This window comes from Poecilia reticulata, chromosome 1 (genome assembly GCF_904066995.2).
Source record: "Poecilia reticulata chromosome 1, P_reticulata-male-v2, whole genome shotgun sequence".
In the NCBI taxonomy this organism is placed as follows: domain Eukaryota; kingdom Metazoa; phylum Chordata; class Actinopteri; order Cyprinodontiformes; family Poeciliidae; genus Poecilia; species Poecilia reticulata.
In genome coordinates this window covers 7285404-7300597 of record NC_088830.1, presented here as the reverse complement: position 1 = coordinate 7300597, position 15194 = coordinate 7285404, and positions in this window count along the sequence as shown.

Sequence of the window (15194 nt, the reverse complement as noted above, 5' to 3'; positions counted from 1 at the left end):
AGACCTAACGCCATCTGTAATGTGTGTTTGTGTCCTTTTTTCTTCTTCCTCTTCTTCTTCTTCTTCTCCACAATGCGTGTCTGTTAGTCCTCAGTCTTTGATGTGTTTAGTATAGGTCTGGTCATGTCTTCCTTTGTCGTTATATCGCTGTGGATCTCTTGCCTGTGACATCTGGACTGGTGTGAAACAGCTGTGTCTGCTTTAGTCCCCCTTAGGATTTATGGCCCATGTACAAACACACTCTCACACACATACATTGACAGTTCCTCATATAACTACTTATTCCTTATCTTTGCACCACATCCAATATCACGCTGCACCCGTTTCTAACCCGTCTTTCACCTTGGTGTTTCTCCTCGGTTTTGGGGGTTTGAGGACACGCTGAGAGATGCCAAGTCTTTGTCGGCGCGTTTGGCGAACAACTGACGTTGCACGTATAAAAGTACACCTCGCCTTTCATGCACGTTTTAAGCCTGCAAGCACATACACGCGGACACTTAGTTTCATACGGTTTGTAGTTTCTCATCCCCATGGCAAGCATTCCTCAGCCTCTGATCTTCCACACTCCTCTTTTCATCCCTCCGTTTCTCTCCTCCTTTTCTTGCTCCTCTCCTCCACTTGTCGTCATCCTCGGGGCAACGGTTCATGTTCAAGAACATTCTAGGTTTGGTCCGTTGAGGGAGGAAAGCTGTGTATCCTTTCATCTTTTGCCCTTTTTTCCCTCTCTGTGGTTCTTTCGTTAGGAAGGGGTTTATTAATTTGCAAGATGATTTATGGGCTGATTTTGGATGCAGGCTAAATCTCGCAAAATGACTGAAGGAGATTATATATATATATACTGCTCAAAAAAATAAAGGGAACACTTAAGTGTTCACTAAAGTGTTTAAGTGTTCCCTTTATTTCTTTGAGCGGTGTATATACACCGCTCAAAAGAATAAAGGGAACATTTGCTTCCTTCTGCTCTCAGATTCCTCTGCAGTTCCATGGATGGAAGTCAGGAACATTGTTTTTCATCTGCTTCACCTACTTATTGGACAATATAAGAAATATATATCACTTAATCGCATGATAAACTCAATAAGCTCAATAATTTCCATTTGCATGATTTATCGTTTTCCTCTTTTCTGTCTTTCTACTGAAAACTGGACGGCAAAAATCTTCAGTCTGGTGCTTTGGTCTCAACTAGGCCCTTTATTGAGGGCATTTTTGTTTGTAGAGACTTCATAAATCATTTTCTTGTTTCTGTTGTTTTATTTATTTTGGATATGTAAGATGTCTTCCAGTTCCAGTGTTAAATGTTCATTAGAATTTAAAGTTTATTTATCTTTGAGAATCTGTTCTTGCATTATTATGTCATTCTTGAAAATGGTCCCAAACAACATTATTATCGTTTATTGCGATAACTTCAGGGATGATTTATCATCCAGTAAAAGTTGTTATCGTGACAGAGACACATTTAACCTGATTAGTAAATCCCTATTGGTTCATCTAAATAAAGGGAGTACAACTTGTAGTGTTGCTGATTTAAATTGAGGAGGTGCTGGTTAAAAATCACTGAGTTTCCTATAGAAAGGTCGTTGAACAAAAACAAGGAACATTCAGATTCTACCAAGAAATCCGAACGTCAAAAATGGAAAGTAGTTGTTATTTTAGAACAACTGCGACACAGACAACATATTGTACCAGTAATTTGTAACAATCTCGTTTTTTTTTTTAATCTGCAACATTCAGTTTAGGGAATGTTATTCTGGGAAATACTAGAATTTGCTCTAGTCGCCTCAGGAAAGTCCTTTGACTCACTTGATTCGGACCAAAAAGACATTTTTCTTTTTTCTCATGTTGTAAGTGAAATAATCTGCCAGTTGGAGCTAATATGTTTTCATCAACATTAAGGAATTACTGATTTAAACAAGCTTCCTGGAGATTAGTTTTATATTAAGTTTGATCTTAATCCAAATGTACGAAGATATTTTGCATTAGAAACTACACAAGAACACTTGATAAGATTTTGTATTTTTGTAGCGTACTTGTCAAAATAAGATCAAGTCATATGTAACAAGTTCTAACGTTTCCCAAAATAACATTCCCTAAACTGAATGTTGCAGATTTAAGAAAAAAAAAAAAGAAATTTGTTACAAATTATTGGTACAATGTGTTTTCTTTGTCGCAGTTGTTGTACAATAACTTCTTCTTTCCATCTTTGACATGAACAATAACACATGAAGGTGGATTGAGGCCTTTTACAAGTGGATCGTTTATTCAAAATTTAGTAGCTTAAAGTGACAAACTAAATGCATTTGTGCAAATATGTCATCAAAGCAGGTGTATCTGGATGTGCCAAACTTCTAGTGTTCCAATTTATGAAGACTTGAGCTTTTTTTTTCCACAGACATGGAGGGAGTTAGGCACTAACTGGAAACTGCTCCTCTCTGTGTGTACGTGCACCACGCTCGTGGTGCTGCGCAAGATTGACTGCGTCTCCCATTATAGCCACAGAGCAGTGATTAGTCTTGTCTGTGAGCTGATTAATATTCTCCAGAGACGCCGGCCGAGGTGAGGGAAATGATTATGGGAGGGACAGATAATGGAAAGATAATGCCCCCATGGATCACACTGTCAGAACGGAGAGAATGTGGGAGGGAGGAGGTGAAAGGGGCAGAGGGAGAGAAATATGCAGGTGTACTGAGCAGAGCATTTCTTCTGAGGAATTTACAAACAGAGGGAGAAATGTGCGCGTGATGTATTTCATCAGATCAGTAAGATTAAATAAGTAGACATACAATAAAGCACTTTTTTTTACTCAAGTTTAGCCAGTTATTGGGTATTCTGGTTTTTTTTTGTGGTTTTTTTCTTTACAGATTTTCCTTCATCATTGAAAGGACAAAAGAAAGACTTGACAGGTTTGCACAGAACCATGACTTCAGAACACCATGGTGTTTCTTAGCACCAAAGGTAAGCCGTTATCAAAACTTTCAGGTTGAATGAGAAGAACGTTGCAAAATCTTGTGACAAACCTTGTGACAAACTGGAAGCGGAACCAGCTTCCAGTTTTAGTTTGTGAGACACATGCCCTCTCTGTTTAGGCCTAAAACATTTATTTTAGCACAGGTTATCTTGAGTTAGCTATAGTTATGCTTCTGTAAGCTAAAGAAGATAAAGACGTAATGAGCACTCTTCCTGTTGAGAACGTTTTAAAAACAGGATCTTGCAGGAAGAGAGAAGAGGACAGGAGGGAGGATGGAGTAAAACTGAGGACGAGGGAGGGTTGATATCATGATTTAGGGGAAGCAAATAATGAAAGACTGAAGAGGTGAAGAGTAATGGGCTCCACACCCTGGAAGTGACCAACAGCGGCATATGTGACAGTTTTCCGCCATTCGGGGTGAACCCAACACACGGGGCACGAACGTTTTTCAACTTTCTTGTTTTGTCGTTATGTGTATGAGCTTGAAATTTCACGTGCATGAATTTAGCCAGTCGCTTGGCCGGAGTAGGGCAAGTGATTGTCGGCTCTTCTTCAGTGGGAAATGAAAGGAGAGACAGAGACGTAGCCTCCCACGTGTCGAGCCCCTAATGCAGAGGGGAGTGAAGTAAGATGTGTCAGAGTGAAATAAATAGCAGGACTCAGAAACCAGTTAGGGAGTTTAATTGCCTTCCTACACAATAATGCTCGATTCTCATTTCCCTTCAGTACCCCATCTCTGTTTTCTCCCATAGAGCTGAATTTCTCTGGTAGAATTTCAAGATGGTCGTTTACCAGGAATTTCCGGTAAGCTTCATATAGCGTCAAACTGATGCATTACGTACATCAGGGCCAAACGTTAGCGGCTGTGTAAAAAGAGGTTACACAGAAATCCACTGCCTCTCTATATTTGGTAAAATAGTAACAAATAAATACATTTGTGTCACATTAATTACACAAAACAGTTACAAGTTGAGGGACAAACGCTACATTCACACTGCAGATCCTAATACTCAATTTGAGGTTTTCGGTGGTTATTCACATTTGACTTTAGAATGCATTTAGCTGCACGGGTTGATTCTTTTTTTGTGTTAACCAATTAAATCTGAGTGCCCAAGCTACAATGCTCCCAAGTGTGAATAAAAGTACATTTCTTATAATGAAACTTATTCATTAGGGCAGGATAAAGTCATATATGTTAAATAGTTTCTAATTTTTATTAAAAATAAAAACAGCTACCTCTGGAGGATCTTAAAACATCAACACTACGGCAAACAACCACAAGCTTTATCTGTGTCGACTGTGTGGGAGACATTTACAAAAGGAAAAGAAGTTGCTTTGTCTCTTTGCAAGAAATGTGAACGATACAGTTCCTGTTTTCTACTGAAACAATAATTCTTTTTTTCTAACTTGAGTTTATATTAAGATTTCCCCTCTGACCTCCGCATGGTTGTTTTTGTGGTGAAGTTTTCAGTGAGTGATAGATGACCTCACCCCTGCCACTGTTTCTTGAAATATGTGCATAGCTGCTTTTTTCTCTCTCTCTACCCAGCTCTTCATAATTGACCTTTTGTTTGTGTCTAGCCATCTGTACGACTGTGGCTCTTCAGTTTGAACGTTTGAGTCTTCTTGGGGGGGGTGAGTGTGTGTGCTGTTCATTGTTTCCTGTCCTTCTACAGCCCTCCCTGATTTTGGTTCCTTTGCTCGGGTAAGAAAAGCGCTGGAATTTGAAACATGCGATTTGAACTTCCTTTGTTTTCCTCTGGTCGCTAAGGTAGCACTTCCTGTCAGTGGAGCTGTGAAACCTGTGTGGCAAAAATCTACTATGACAAAAACAGATGCACATACATTGACATATAAACACATTGTGGTTTAAAGGAACAAGCATCAGATAGCGGTAAAGCAAACATGTAGATACTTCAACGTGAAGTAATAACCATACAAATTTTATTAATCTAAGTGAAGCATTTAAAAACATGCAAATTCAATTTCACTTCAGAAAACAAGATTTTGTGACCAGAGGATAACAGGATACCATATTTATTCAATCAATGTGTTTTCTAACGTCGATCCATTTGAAAACATGGAATCCATGAACGCATCAAAACAATTCAGATTCAAGAATACTTTATTGATCCCAAACTGAAATCAAATGTTATCCACGGTTCTTTAAAGAGTTGCTGTAGATGCCATTGACTGCGGGCAGGAAGGATCTCCTGCAGCGGCCTGCATTACAGCAGGTGTGAAAAGGCCTCTGACTGAAGACACTGTGACGGTCTCATGAAGAGGATGCTCAAGATTGTCCATAGTTTTCTTGATTTTGTATGAAATCCTTATTTTCACCATAATTTCCAGAGATTCCATGGTCATTTCTGGAACAGAACCAGTCTTCTTTGTCGGGTTGTTGAGCCTTTTTAGGTCGCTGCCTCTGATGTTACTGCTCCAAAAGATGATGTCAGAAGATGTTACATTCAACAACAGTTATCAAATATGTAGCACCTTGTTGCAAATCTCGAAGGACCTTACCTTCTTCGAGAAGTACAGTTATTCTGTCCTGTCTTGAGGACAGCTTCACTGTTGCATCTTCAGTCCAGATAAACACAGAGATATGTGTATCCCTCAACCACCTCCAATTCTTCTGGCCTCATGGAAATATGGTTTTATCTAACCTTGTTTGTCTTGAAATCTACAGTCATCTCCTTTAATTTGTTCACACTCAAGATGAAGTGATTGATCTCACTCCATGCCACAAAGCAGTCCACCAGATCTCTCCACTGAGATTCTTGTTAATCTCTGACAAACACAACAACTGCAAAGTCATCTGAGTATTTCTGTAGATGAAAGAAGTTGGACTTGTGCTGGAAGTCTGAAGTGCAGAGAGTGAAAAGGAATGGTGAGAGTACAGATCCCTGTGGTGCTCCAGTGACCGCCTGGTCTGGTTGGACACACAGTTCTTCAGTCTAAGAAATTGTGGTTTGTTAGTGTGGTAGTCATGGATCCAGGTGATTGTTGAGGCCTCCGTCTGCATCTTCTGGAGTTTCCCACACAGCAAATCAGGCTGAACTGTGTTAAATGGACTGGACCAGTCAAAGAACCTGATCCTCACTGTGCTGCCTGCTTCGTCCAGATGGGTTTGTTGAAGCAGATGTCCCATTGACATCATCAACTCCAACTCCACGATGATGAGCAAACTGCAGGGGGTCCCGATATGAGCTCATCTGCTTCCTCAAGTGGGCCACCAGGAGTCTCTTCATGATGTTGGACGTCATGGCAACGGGTCTGTAGTCATTGATGACTGATCAGAGAGAGTTTTCTGCGATACAAGGCAGGACGACTTCCACAACTCTGGGACCTTCTCTTGGATCCAACTAAGGTTGAAGAGGTGCTGCAGACTTAACATGTTCATTTAAGTTCAGAAATATGAACTTCAACCATGATCTAATATCATCAAAGATTCTTTAAACACACTGTGTATACATTTTTTAATATTTCCATAAAAACAATGACAAAAACTTCCAGTTTTTCTGAACAGATGAATGGAATATGACAGTGATTAGATTGCCTTTTATTGATTTTCACTTCTATAAAACCAAACCCAAAGATTCAAAAATGTACCATTGCAATTACTTTATTACATGTTAGGAAAAGAACATTTATTCACAAGTATGTGAAATACAATTTCTTTCCCTCCACTTTATCACAATAAATGATGGAAAATGTATCCCTTTGTCTTATTCCCTCGACACCCTTTCTGTCTCCTTTTTGACAGTCACTGTAGGTTCATGACCCCCGACCCGACCACAATGGGGGGGATTGAAGCGTCGTCCTGCTGTCATTTTGTCGGACTCATCTTTCTCTCTCTCTCTCTGGCCCTGACAGCCTGTGACAGTACGGAGAGGGACACGGCACAACGTCGCATACAGACTCTTGTTCTTTGAGTCTTTGTCGCTGGCTCACAAAAATGGCTTTGTTGGCACGCAAGGAAACTTGCAGCGTGGAGGAGGTTGTGAGAGGTACTCGTCAATGACGGTACCCCGCTGGAAGAGGGCCTGTGCTCCGTCTTTGTTTGGGCCGACCATTGTTGAAACCGTTTTACATTTTGATGAGATAAATTGTGCCTCTGACGTGTCCCGTTCAGGAGAAATGCTTGGTAAAGCACAACGCCACGGATGAATCTTTAAAAAAAGACATTGCATGCTTTTTTTGACTTCAATACCTGAATTCTGCTTGAGCAGCTGCCCCACTGCCTTTCAGGTATGGGTCAAGGTGCATTACTAAAGTCACTGACTCGAGCTCCAAACTCACTGAAGTCCTATTTAAATGTAAATTAATAGATAAGGATGTTTACTGATGCCAGAAAAGATCCAAAAGATCCGTTACTTATGCAGTTGCTTTAACAAAAACTGAAGAAGTTGTTTTTGGGCTCCTGTTTTTTTTCCAAACTGAAATCTGAAAAGTTTTATCAGTGCTCCATTTGATATGTTAATAATCCTTCATGCTGTTATTAGATACTTGTATTGTTATTCTTGCCTCACGCGATGGCTTATTTCTGTGACCTTAGGGCTGACTTGAAGCCAGCTGTCATAAATCATATTTGTAACTTCTGTTTGGAACCAACCACATGCTTTACCCAATTAATGTTTGTTTGTACATGCTTGTGCATTTCCTCGTGTGATAAACGGGTACCCACGGCACACCTCCTCTCCGAGTTTCCACTCACTGCTCTGATCTCATGCGGCTGATATGCATGCACAGTCACACGCTTTAAACGGCGTGTAGACATTCCTATCGGGAAACGTTACGCTGGGATCTGGAAAGCAAAAAGTCACAAATGTGAAGTTATTGGAAATGCGGTGCACACACTGTACTCTGTGTTTGGGTTATTGTCTTCTCTGTTGTTTTTTTTGTTTTTTTTCAGGCTTAAGTTTAAGTCGAGGTGCTGAATCAGCACCAAGCAAGCAGTGGTTTAAAGTAAAGAGAGAAGTCGACCCGCAGTGAAAGTGGAACGCCACACGCAGAGGAAGGGGTGCGACAGGGCAACATGCGTGGCATAATAACCAACGGGCTCGGACAGACGGATTACAGAGTGACACAGAGTGCAGAGGAGAGATCAGGGTGATTAGAGAGAGAGAGAGTGTGTCGAGAGTTTAGGTGGAGCTGACAGTAGAACCAAAGAGTGCATGATGACAAGCTGAGAACGTAAACAACAGATGGTCACAGAAATATTCAAGTAAAGTTTTGGAATTGCTCCGAACCAGGAGACGATGAACGTTAAAATCCTTTTCTGTTCTCAGAATTTCAGATGTGATGTCTTTAAAAAGCCCCTCTTAAGTCAACCTGCCCTTGTGAGAGCGAGAGTTTTCGGTTGACCGTTTGGTTTTTGGAACCTCACGTGAAACTTGCATGATACGTGAATGTTGGATATGGTCAGTGGTGCAGAGAGAGTGGTGCTCTCTGCTGCAGCAGCAACTCCACCGGTGGTATAATGTCATCACGTTCCTAAAATAATGACCAAAAAATTAATAATTGCCAATTTTTTCTTTCCAAAATATGTTTTAGACAAAAAAAAAAAACACTTTTGGTTCAAAATGACTAGGAAGGTGACGATACGCAACAACATCACATCTCCAGGATTAGAAAGAAAGGTACAACCAGAGGTCGCACTAGATGATTTTGTTGTCCGTCATTTTGACTGACAGCATCCAAAAAAAAATAAAAAATCAGTCATATTCTATTTTTACCTGTCAAATTCTAAATGATACTAATATAGCTGGTCAAATGAATTAATCAGATTAATTTGCAGTATTGACCACTACTGGACACTAAAACATAAGGAAGTTTATTAGGCCAAAAAAAAAAAAGTAACATAATGTAATAATTCAAGAAATCCAACATTTATCTTTGGTACATTTTGTAGTTGGAGAATGATGGAGGTTTTTTAATCTACATTTTCATGAGTTCAACACTCATTGGCAAAAGTCAAATAAAATCATCTGAAACAATCAGAAGATGGTTTCCTTTCAATTCATGAAAACATGACTTGTGGGCAGAATCTTTCATGAAATCATATCATTTATTTATTTGTTTACAACGTATTATTTTTGGTTTGCAGTAAAATTAGCTACAGACCAGGTGGAATTTCTTATCTTTTCAGCTTTACCAAGTCATTTGTTTCATCAGTGCATGTGAAGAGTGAAATGTTTGTGAAGTGGGGCGTCAAACTTTGTGTGAAAAACATAAGATGGTTGACCTTAGTTCTACTTCCCAAATGCACCTTTGATGCAATGATGAAATCTGGCAGATTTCTAAGAAATGTGTGAATAAGAATAATTGAATTTTCTTTTCTAAATCACTCTTCTGCAAAAAAAAAAAGAAGAAGAAAAAGTCGCCGTATTCTGAGGATGTACGTATGTTGCAACATGGATGTTGCGTTATGCCACATCCCTCGTGAAACCAGAGTCGAATATAGTTCTGGTCAGTCCTGGCGTTCCGCTTTCAGTGCTACTTTCTTCATCTTTGCATGAGGAAACATGCAGAGCAGCATGAGGAGAGGAGTCTGACTGGAAAAGGGGAATGCAGGAAGAGAGAGAGAGGAAATTAGATTTTAAAGCTTTGTGAAAAAGCACACAAGAAGCATGAACTTCTTGTTTCACTTCTGTGTATCTAAAATGGAAATCTGGAAGCAAACGAACGCCTGGTTACTGTAACCACAACTCCCAAAACAAATAACGTGACTCTAAAAATAAAAATGTGATTCCTCTGATTTATTGCCTGCTCCTCATTTCCAACTTTTTCCCATGAGAAGACTTTAAAAAATTAAAAATTTAAAAATCAACTGATTTCAAATCAATTATGGGTCAATCTAAATGTGTCCAAAACCTCAGACTATTTTTTATTTTTTTTGCTAGAAAGAAGATTAAAGTTTTTATCATGGACTACATAACGGCTTCTAGATTTAAACAACATTTACTCATACCTTGAATAATTGGTAACACTTTATTTGAAGGGGGGTGAATAAGACTGTCATGACACTTTCATAAACATGACATAACACCTTTCATGAACATAAATAAGCCTTCATGAATATTCATGACTGTTGTCATAAAGCGTCATTCAGTAAATTATGACACTTTTAATACAAAAGTTGACATTATTAAAAATGTCTATGACAACTTGACATTAACCAATAAATCATCACTGATATAAATTTGTTATAAAATTATTACTGATTGCACTTTAAAAATTAATTAACTTTATGTTATTAAAGGTAAAGTTTAAACAGTAATGATTTCTTGGTTAATGTCAAGCTGTCATAACAAAGACATTTTGAATAATGTCAACTTTGTATTAAAAGTGTCATAATTTACCGAATGACGCTTCATGACAACAGTCATAAATATTCATGAAGACTTATTCATGTTCATGACATGTTATGTCATGTTTATGAAAGTGTCATGACAGTCTTATTCACCCCCCTTCAAATAAAGTGTTACCAAATAATTTTTAAATTAACTACGGTAATGTTGTCTGTATGTTACAGTACTTTTAGTTGTACATTGAAATCTGTTACAAATGATAAATCATAAATGTTGTTCATTTTGCTGACTACAGAAGAAAATCTGCCTCTTTGGTTGAATCGGATGTATTCACAATGACTGATATACATTATCTCCTTTATGAAGCAACTCAAATTCACTAACTCCTGATGTCGGTACTGCACAGACACTGTTGGGACACGGTGGTGACATGAAGGGCGACAGATAACCGCTGTTGATGATTTTCTCCCATGAGCGTAAACATGACTCGAATTCCTATCAAGATCATAACAGGAAGCGGCGCAGAAGGATGTGCAGAAATATTGAATGCTGAGCTATTGTGCAACACAGTCTTGCTCCATGTTTGTCATCACTTGACTGACAACCCGAGCTCTTTGTTTTCAAAGCTTTTGTACTTATTTGGAGAAATTAGGGGAGAATTTTGTTTTGATTTTTGAGCATTTTTGGAAAGTGAGATCATTTGGATAGAGCCCTGACTGTCTCACACAATGGATTATTGAACAATTTGGACTGAGGCTCTGGCTGGAATTTTCCTGGTGGCTCATTAGTCATATGAACTGATTCACAGAAATTAATTACGAAAACTTGACTTTCTAACTCTAATCTTAACTGTGCAGAAATGAAACTCAACATGTAAAACCTACACCGTCATTCAAAGCTTTACACACACACACACACACACATATATATATATATATATATATATATATATATATATATATATATATATATATATATATATATATATATATATATATATATATATATATATATATATGCAGGGTTGTCTGGAAGATTGGAAGATTCTTGGGTGTACATGGAGGAGACTGAAACAGAATTCTTGAGTACAACATTAAGTCAACAGGAGACAGAAGTAAGTACAGCCAATGGGACCGGACCCAAACACCTCTCCTGGTGGATAAATACCTGGTTGCATGAGTGTTTGTAGCCAAATTACAGGTTGGGTGTGGGATGTTTCTATAGAACTACTAAACTGTTTCAATAGAAGTGTTGTTGTCACTAGGTAGTTGCATGACAGCCGGACCAACGCAAAGAGAGCTGCTTTTTCTGCCTCGACATGCCAACATTGGTTTCCGTTTATCAGTTAGATGAATAGCTAATTGAAAATTACGTATCAACAAGCAAACCAACTTGGCAACGCAATTAAATTAGATATCATCAAAGCAAAATCTCAAAGAACTCTCTTCAGCACTGGAAAGCAACGCCAAGGCTAACTCTGCTTTCACTTCTGCTTTGAGAGTTGCTTTTGTTTGAGAGACGTGCTAATGGCATGTCTAAGAAGAGCTTAGGTTGGACCTTTTTTTTTTCCTTGTAAGACTAGCTGACTCGTCTTTATGTGGAAAAATCACCGGTTCAGCAAGTTGACTGCAGATGTTTTATTGCCGTTAATTGTTCCAAAATATTTTTGAAACAATGAATAATGGAGAAAACTTGGCAGCAGATCGTAGTACATTCCCTTTTATTAGATTTATTTTTGTTTTCTTACTCTATTTTGCGCCAAAATGACAGAACAGAATGATGCTCCGCGCGCTCTGTTGGGGTTTATCATAGTTCAAGTTGCCAGTGTGTCGATTCTTTACATCATAGCTAAACATTAATTGAGAATAATATTCTCATTAATGCATTGACCTGTGACTCACAATAAGCACTTGAACTCTTGAATAACATTTTGAACAACTGTTTACCAGCTGAATTGATCGATATACATACTCACTAACATCTTAACGTCACTTTTGGAGTTATCTTTAACTTAAAAACTCAAATCTGGATTGTGGATTGTAACAGGATTAAACCGTTTTGAGTTGTTAATGGCCAACTAGAACTGTTCTGTCTGCTTTTTGTGATCTTGGTCTTGAGTGTGAATTAATGTTTCAGAGAAACACCTTCAAGGTTCTCCACAGAGCCAAAGCTTTGGTTCTCACAAGCTGATCGTAGAAGCAACAATCAAACTTCTTTAGTTTGTTTTTTAGGTTGGTTTAAGTCAACAAGGCCGTCATATTGATGAAGATTTACTAGTTCCACTGGCAGATTATTTCACCTCGAACACAGGAAAAATGTCTGTTAGGTGAAGTAATCTGCTAGTGGAACCAGCACTTTCTAAAGTCAATATTAAGGAATTTACTTGAAACAAGTTCTTTTGTCATGCTGAAAAGTTAAGCTAGTTTTTGTCTTATTTCAGTTGTAGATATTTGATCTAGAAACTAGGCCAAGAATACTTGGTAACATTTGGTGATTGTTTTGTTGCGATCTTCATGTGTTCAAACTGTCGATGTAAGCACTTCCTAAAAATACCACCTCACATTTGATAATTGATAATGGTCCGCACCTTGAAGCATAAAAAAAATATATATATATACTTTATATCCCAACGCCAGAACACGATCATCCTCCAGTGGAGGGTTAGGGTTTGAGCCCAACCTGTCCTATTTTTAGCTTTACTTACTTCATTCATATAAAATGCAGTTCCACACCTGGAGTGGGAAGATTCTCCACTTAGTTCAAAGTAGTACTGAGGTTTGTGAAAAGAAAGAGAGCAGTTATGATTGTGATCTGTGACTCAATCAAAATCTACAGCAATGATTAGAGTGTTTGGCCTCATATTTGTAGATACATGTTCATCATAATGGAAAACGCTCACATGGATGTTCATGCGAGCGCTCTAACACATAGTGAACCCAGGACAAACGGTGGGTGGGGGGTCTGAGACACGTGGAGCCACAACACCCCCACAGCAAATGGCACAGAGACCAAACTACCAGTCCAGCCCATACAAACCCACCGTCACCACATGACAACACTATTGTGGCCGAGGCGGAGTGTGTTTGTGTGTGTGTGGGCGTTCACTCGGGCGGGGCCGGTCATCTGGGTTTCCTCCAGAGAGCGAAACAAATGGTTTTAGGGAGATTCACTTCCCCATCGGGACAGACGGATAATATTGACAAAGTCTGTCACAATAAGAAGCAGACCGAGCCAGAAATGTGCAAACTGCTGGGCAGAGAATGGAAATCTCTCGGCACACTAAATCTAATTTCGGCTAGTGTGATTTTTTTCATTATTTTTTTTCTGTTTTTTTTAATCAACTAAACAAATTCAACTTGAAATGCACCATTCAGACACACATCATGGACAAACTCCCATCCTGATCACTGTTTTTACAAATTCTTTATCTCTTCTGATACCTGGACTCCTCAAACAATAAATCTACTTCATATGTTTGTTTGTTTATTTTTTAATCATTTTTGTTGAATTTCATGGGTCGAATAAGTGCTGGTTAATCCTTAAGGATTTATTGGTTCTTTAAAGCTCCATAACGCCCCACAAATGGGATTTGGGGATTTTCTTTAAAACCTCAGGGAACGCAGAATGCCAGAAGGATGAAACTAGCATAATATCTTTTAGCTTTTCCAGTGAAGCAATTTATTAACTTACTGTTCTTAACTTTGTTTTTATTCAACAGAGTGCTTTGACCTTTACCGGGCTTATGTGGACAGCTTTGGACCAACCTCAAGGGAATGAATCAAATTTGTTTAAAAGAGAGCTGAGTAGTCAGAAGCCAGTATCTTTCTGGAAAGTAGCAGAAGTGATAAAACCAGGGGAACTTTTCTTTTTTCTTTAAGTGAATTGCAGTCAGTTGACTTCATGTTTTCGTGTTGACAGTGTTGCTAAATCAAGACTTGACCAACAGGCCTAAACAGTGGACACTATCTCCATCCATCCATCCATCCATCCATCCATCCATCCATCCATCCATCCATCCATCCATCCATCCATCCATCCATCCATCCATCCATCCATCCATCCATCCATCCATCCATCCATCCATCCATCCATCCATCCATCCATCCATCACTGGTTAATGGTTTTGTTATGGCGATACAGCTGTTCAGCCCCAGTCCCTCCAGTTCCCATGACATTTTTAATTCTGCGTTGGACTGACCTTCACCTACTTCTTAAAACTTGGTCTAACAAAACGCTCCTCGTGGCTCAGTGGGAGTTTGGCTGATATAAAACAGACGGCTCACCAACAATATATTGTGAGTTTAATCAGTTACTATGATACTAATCATTTAAGAACCCCTTGACTGGGACATCCCCAGTACAAACTGGAAAAAAACCCCCAAAAAACATGAGTCTGTGCTTAATGGCCTACGCGACATATTAATACCTTTAACAATACAATTTTTGGGAAAACGATCCCAGGGTGAATGTCAGCTGCAGGAGCTCTTGTGAGTGGAATTTGCCTGGTTTTCCTGTCCATGTGTTTTCCTCTCACACTCCAAAAATATGCATGCTGTTAACTGGCTTCCTGTGAGTCTATTTTGATGCCTTCGACCCTGAACAAGACAAAGCAGGGTACATTTGTTATAATTTTTCTTTTTGGGGGGGAGAAATGTCTATTCATTCATTTGCTTTACTGTATTGCTGTGAACTAGCTAAGAGGTGGCTTACACTCTGGACAGATCGCAAGTCCATCATGCATCAACTCACACTTACGCCAGACTAACGCTCGGTTCACACGGCAAGATTTTAAAATTCTCAACCAGCTGTCAAAACCTGAGAGACCAACCCCACACTCTGATAAAATAATAGATTAGGTCCTATAGTGTGTGGTGACCAGCCACACATGAACCCATTTCCCTCATCAACATTCAAAA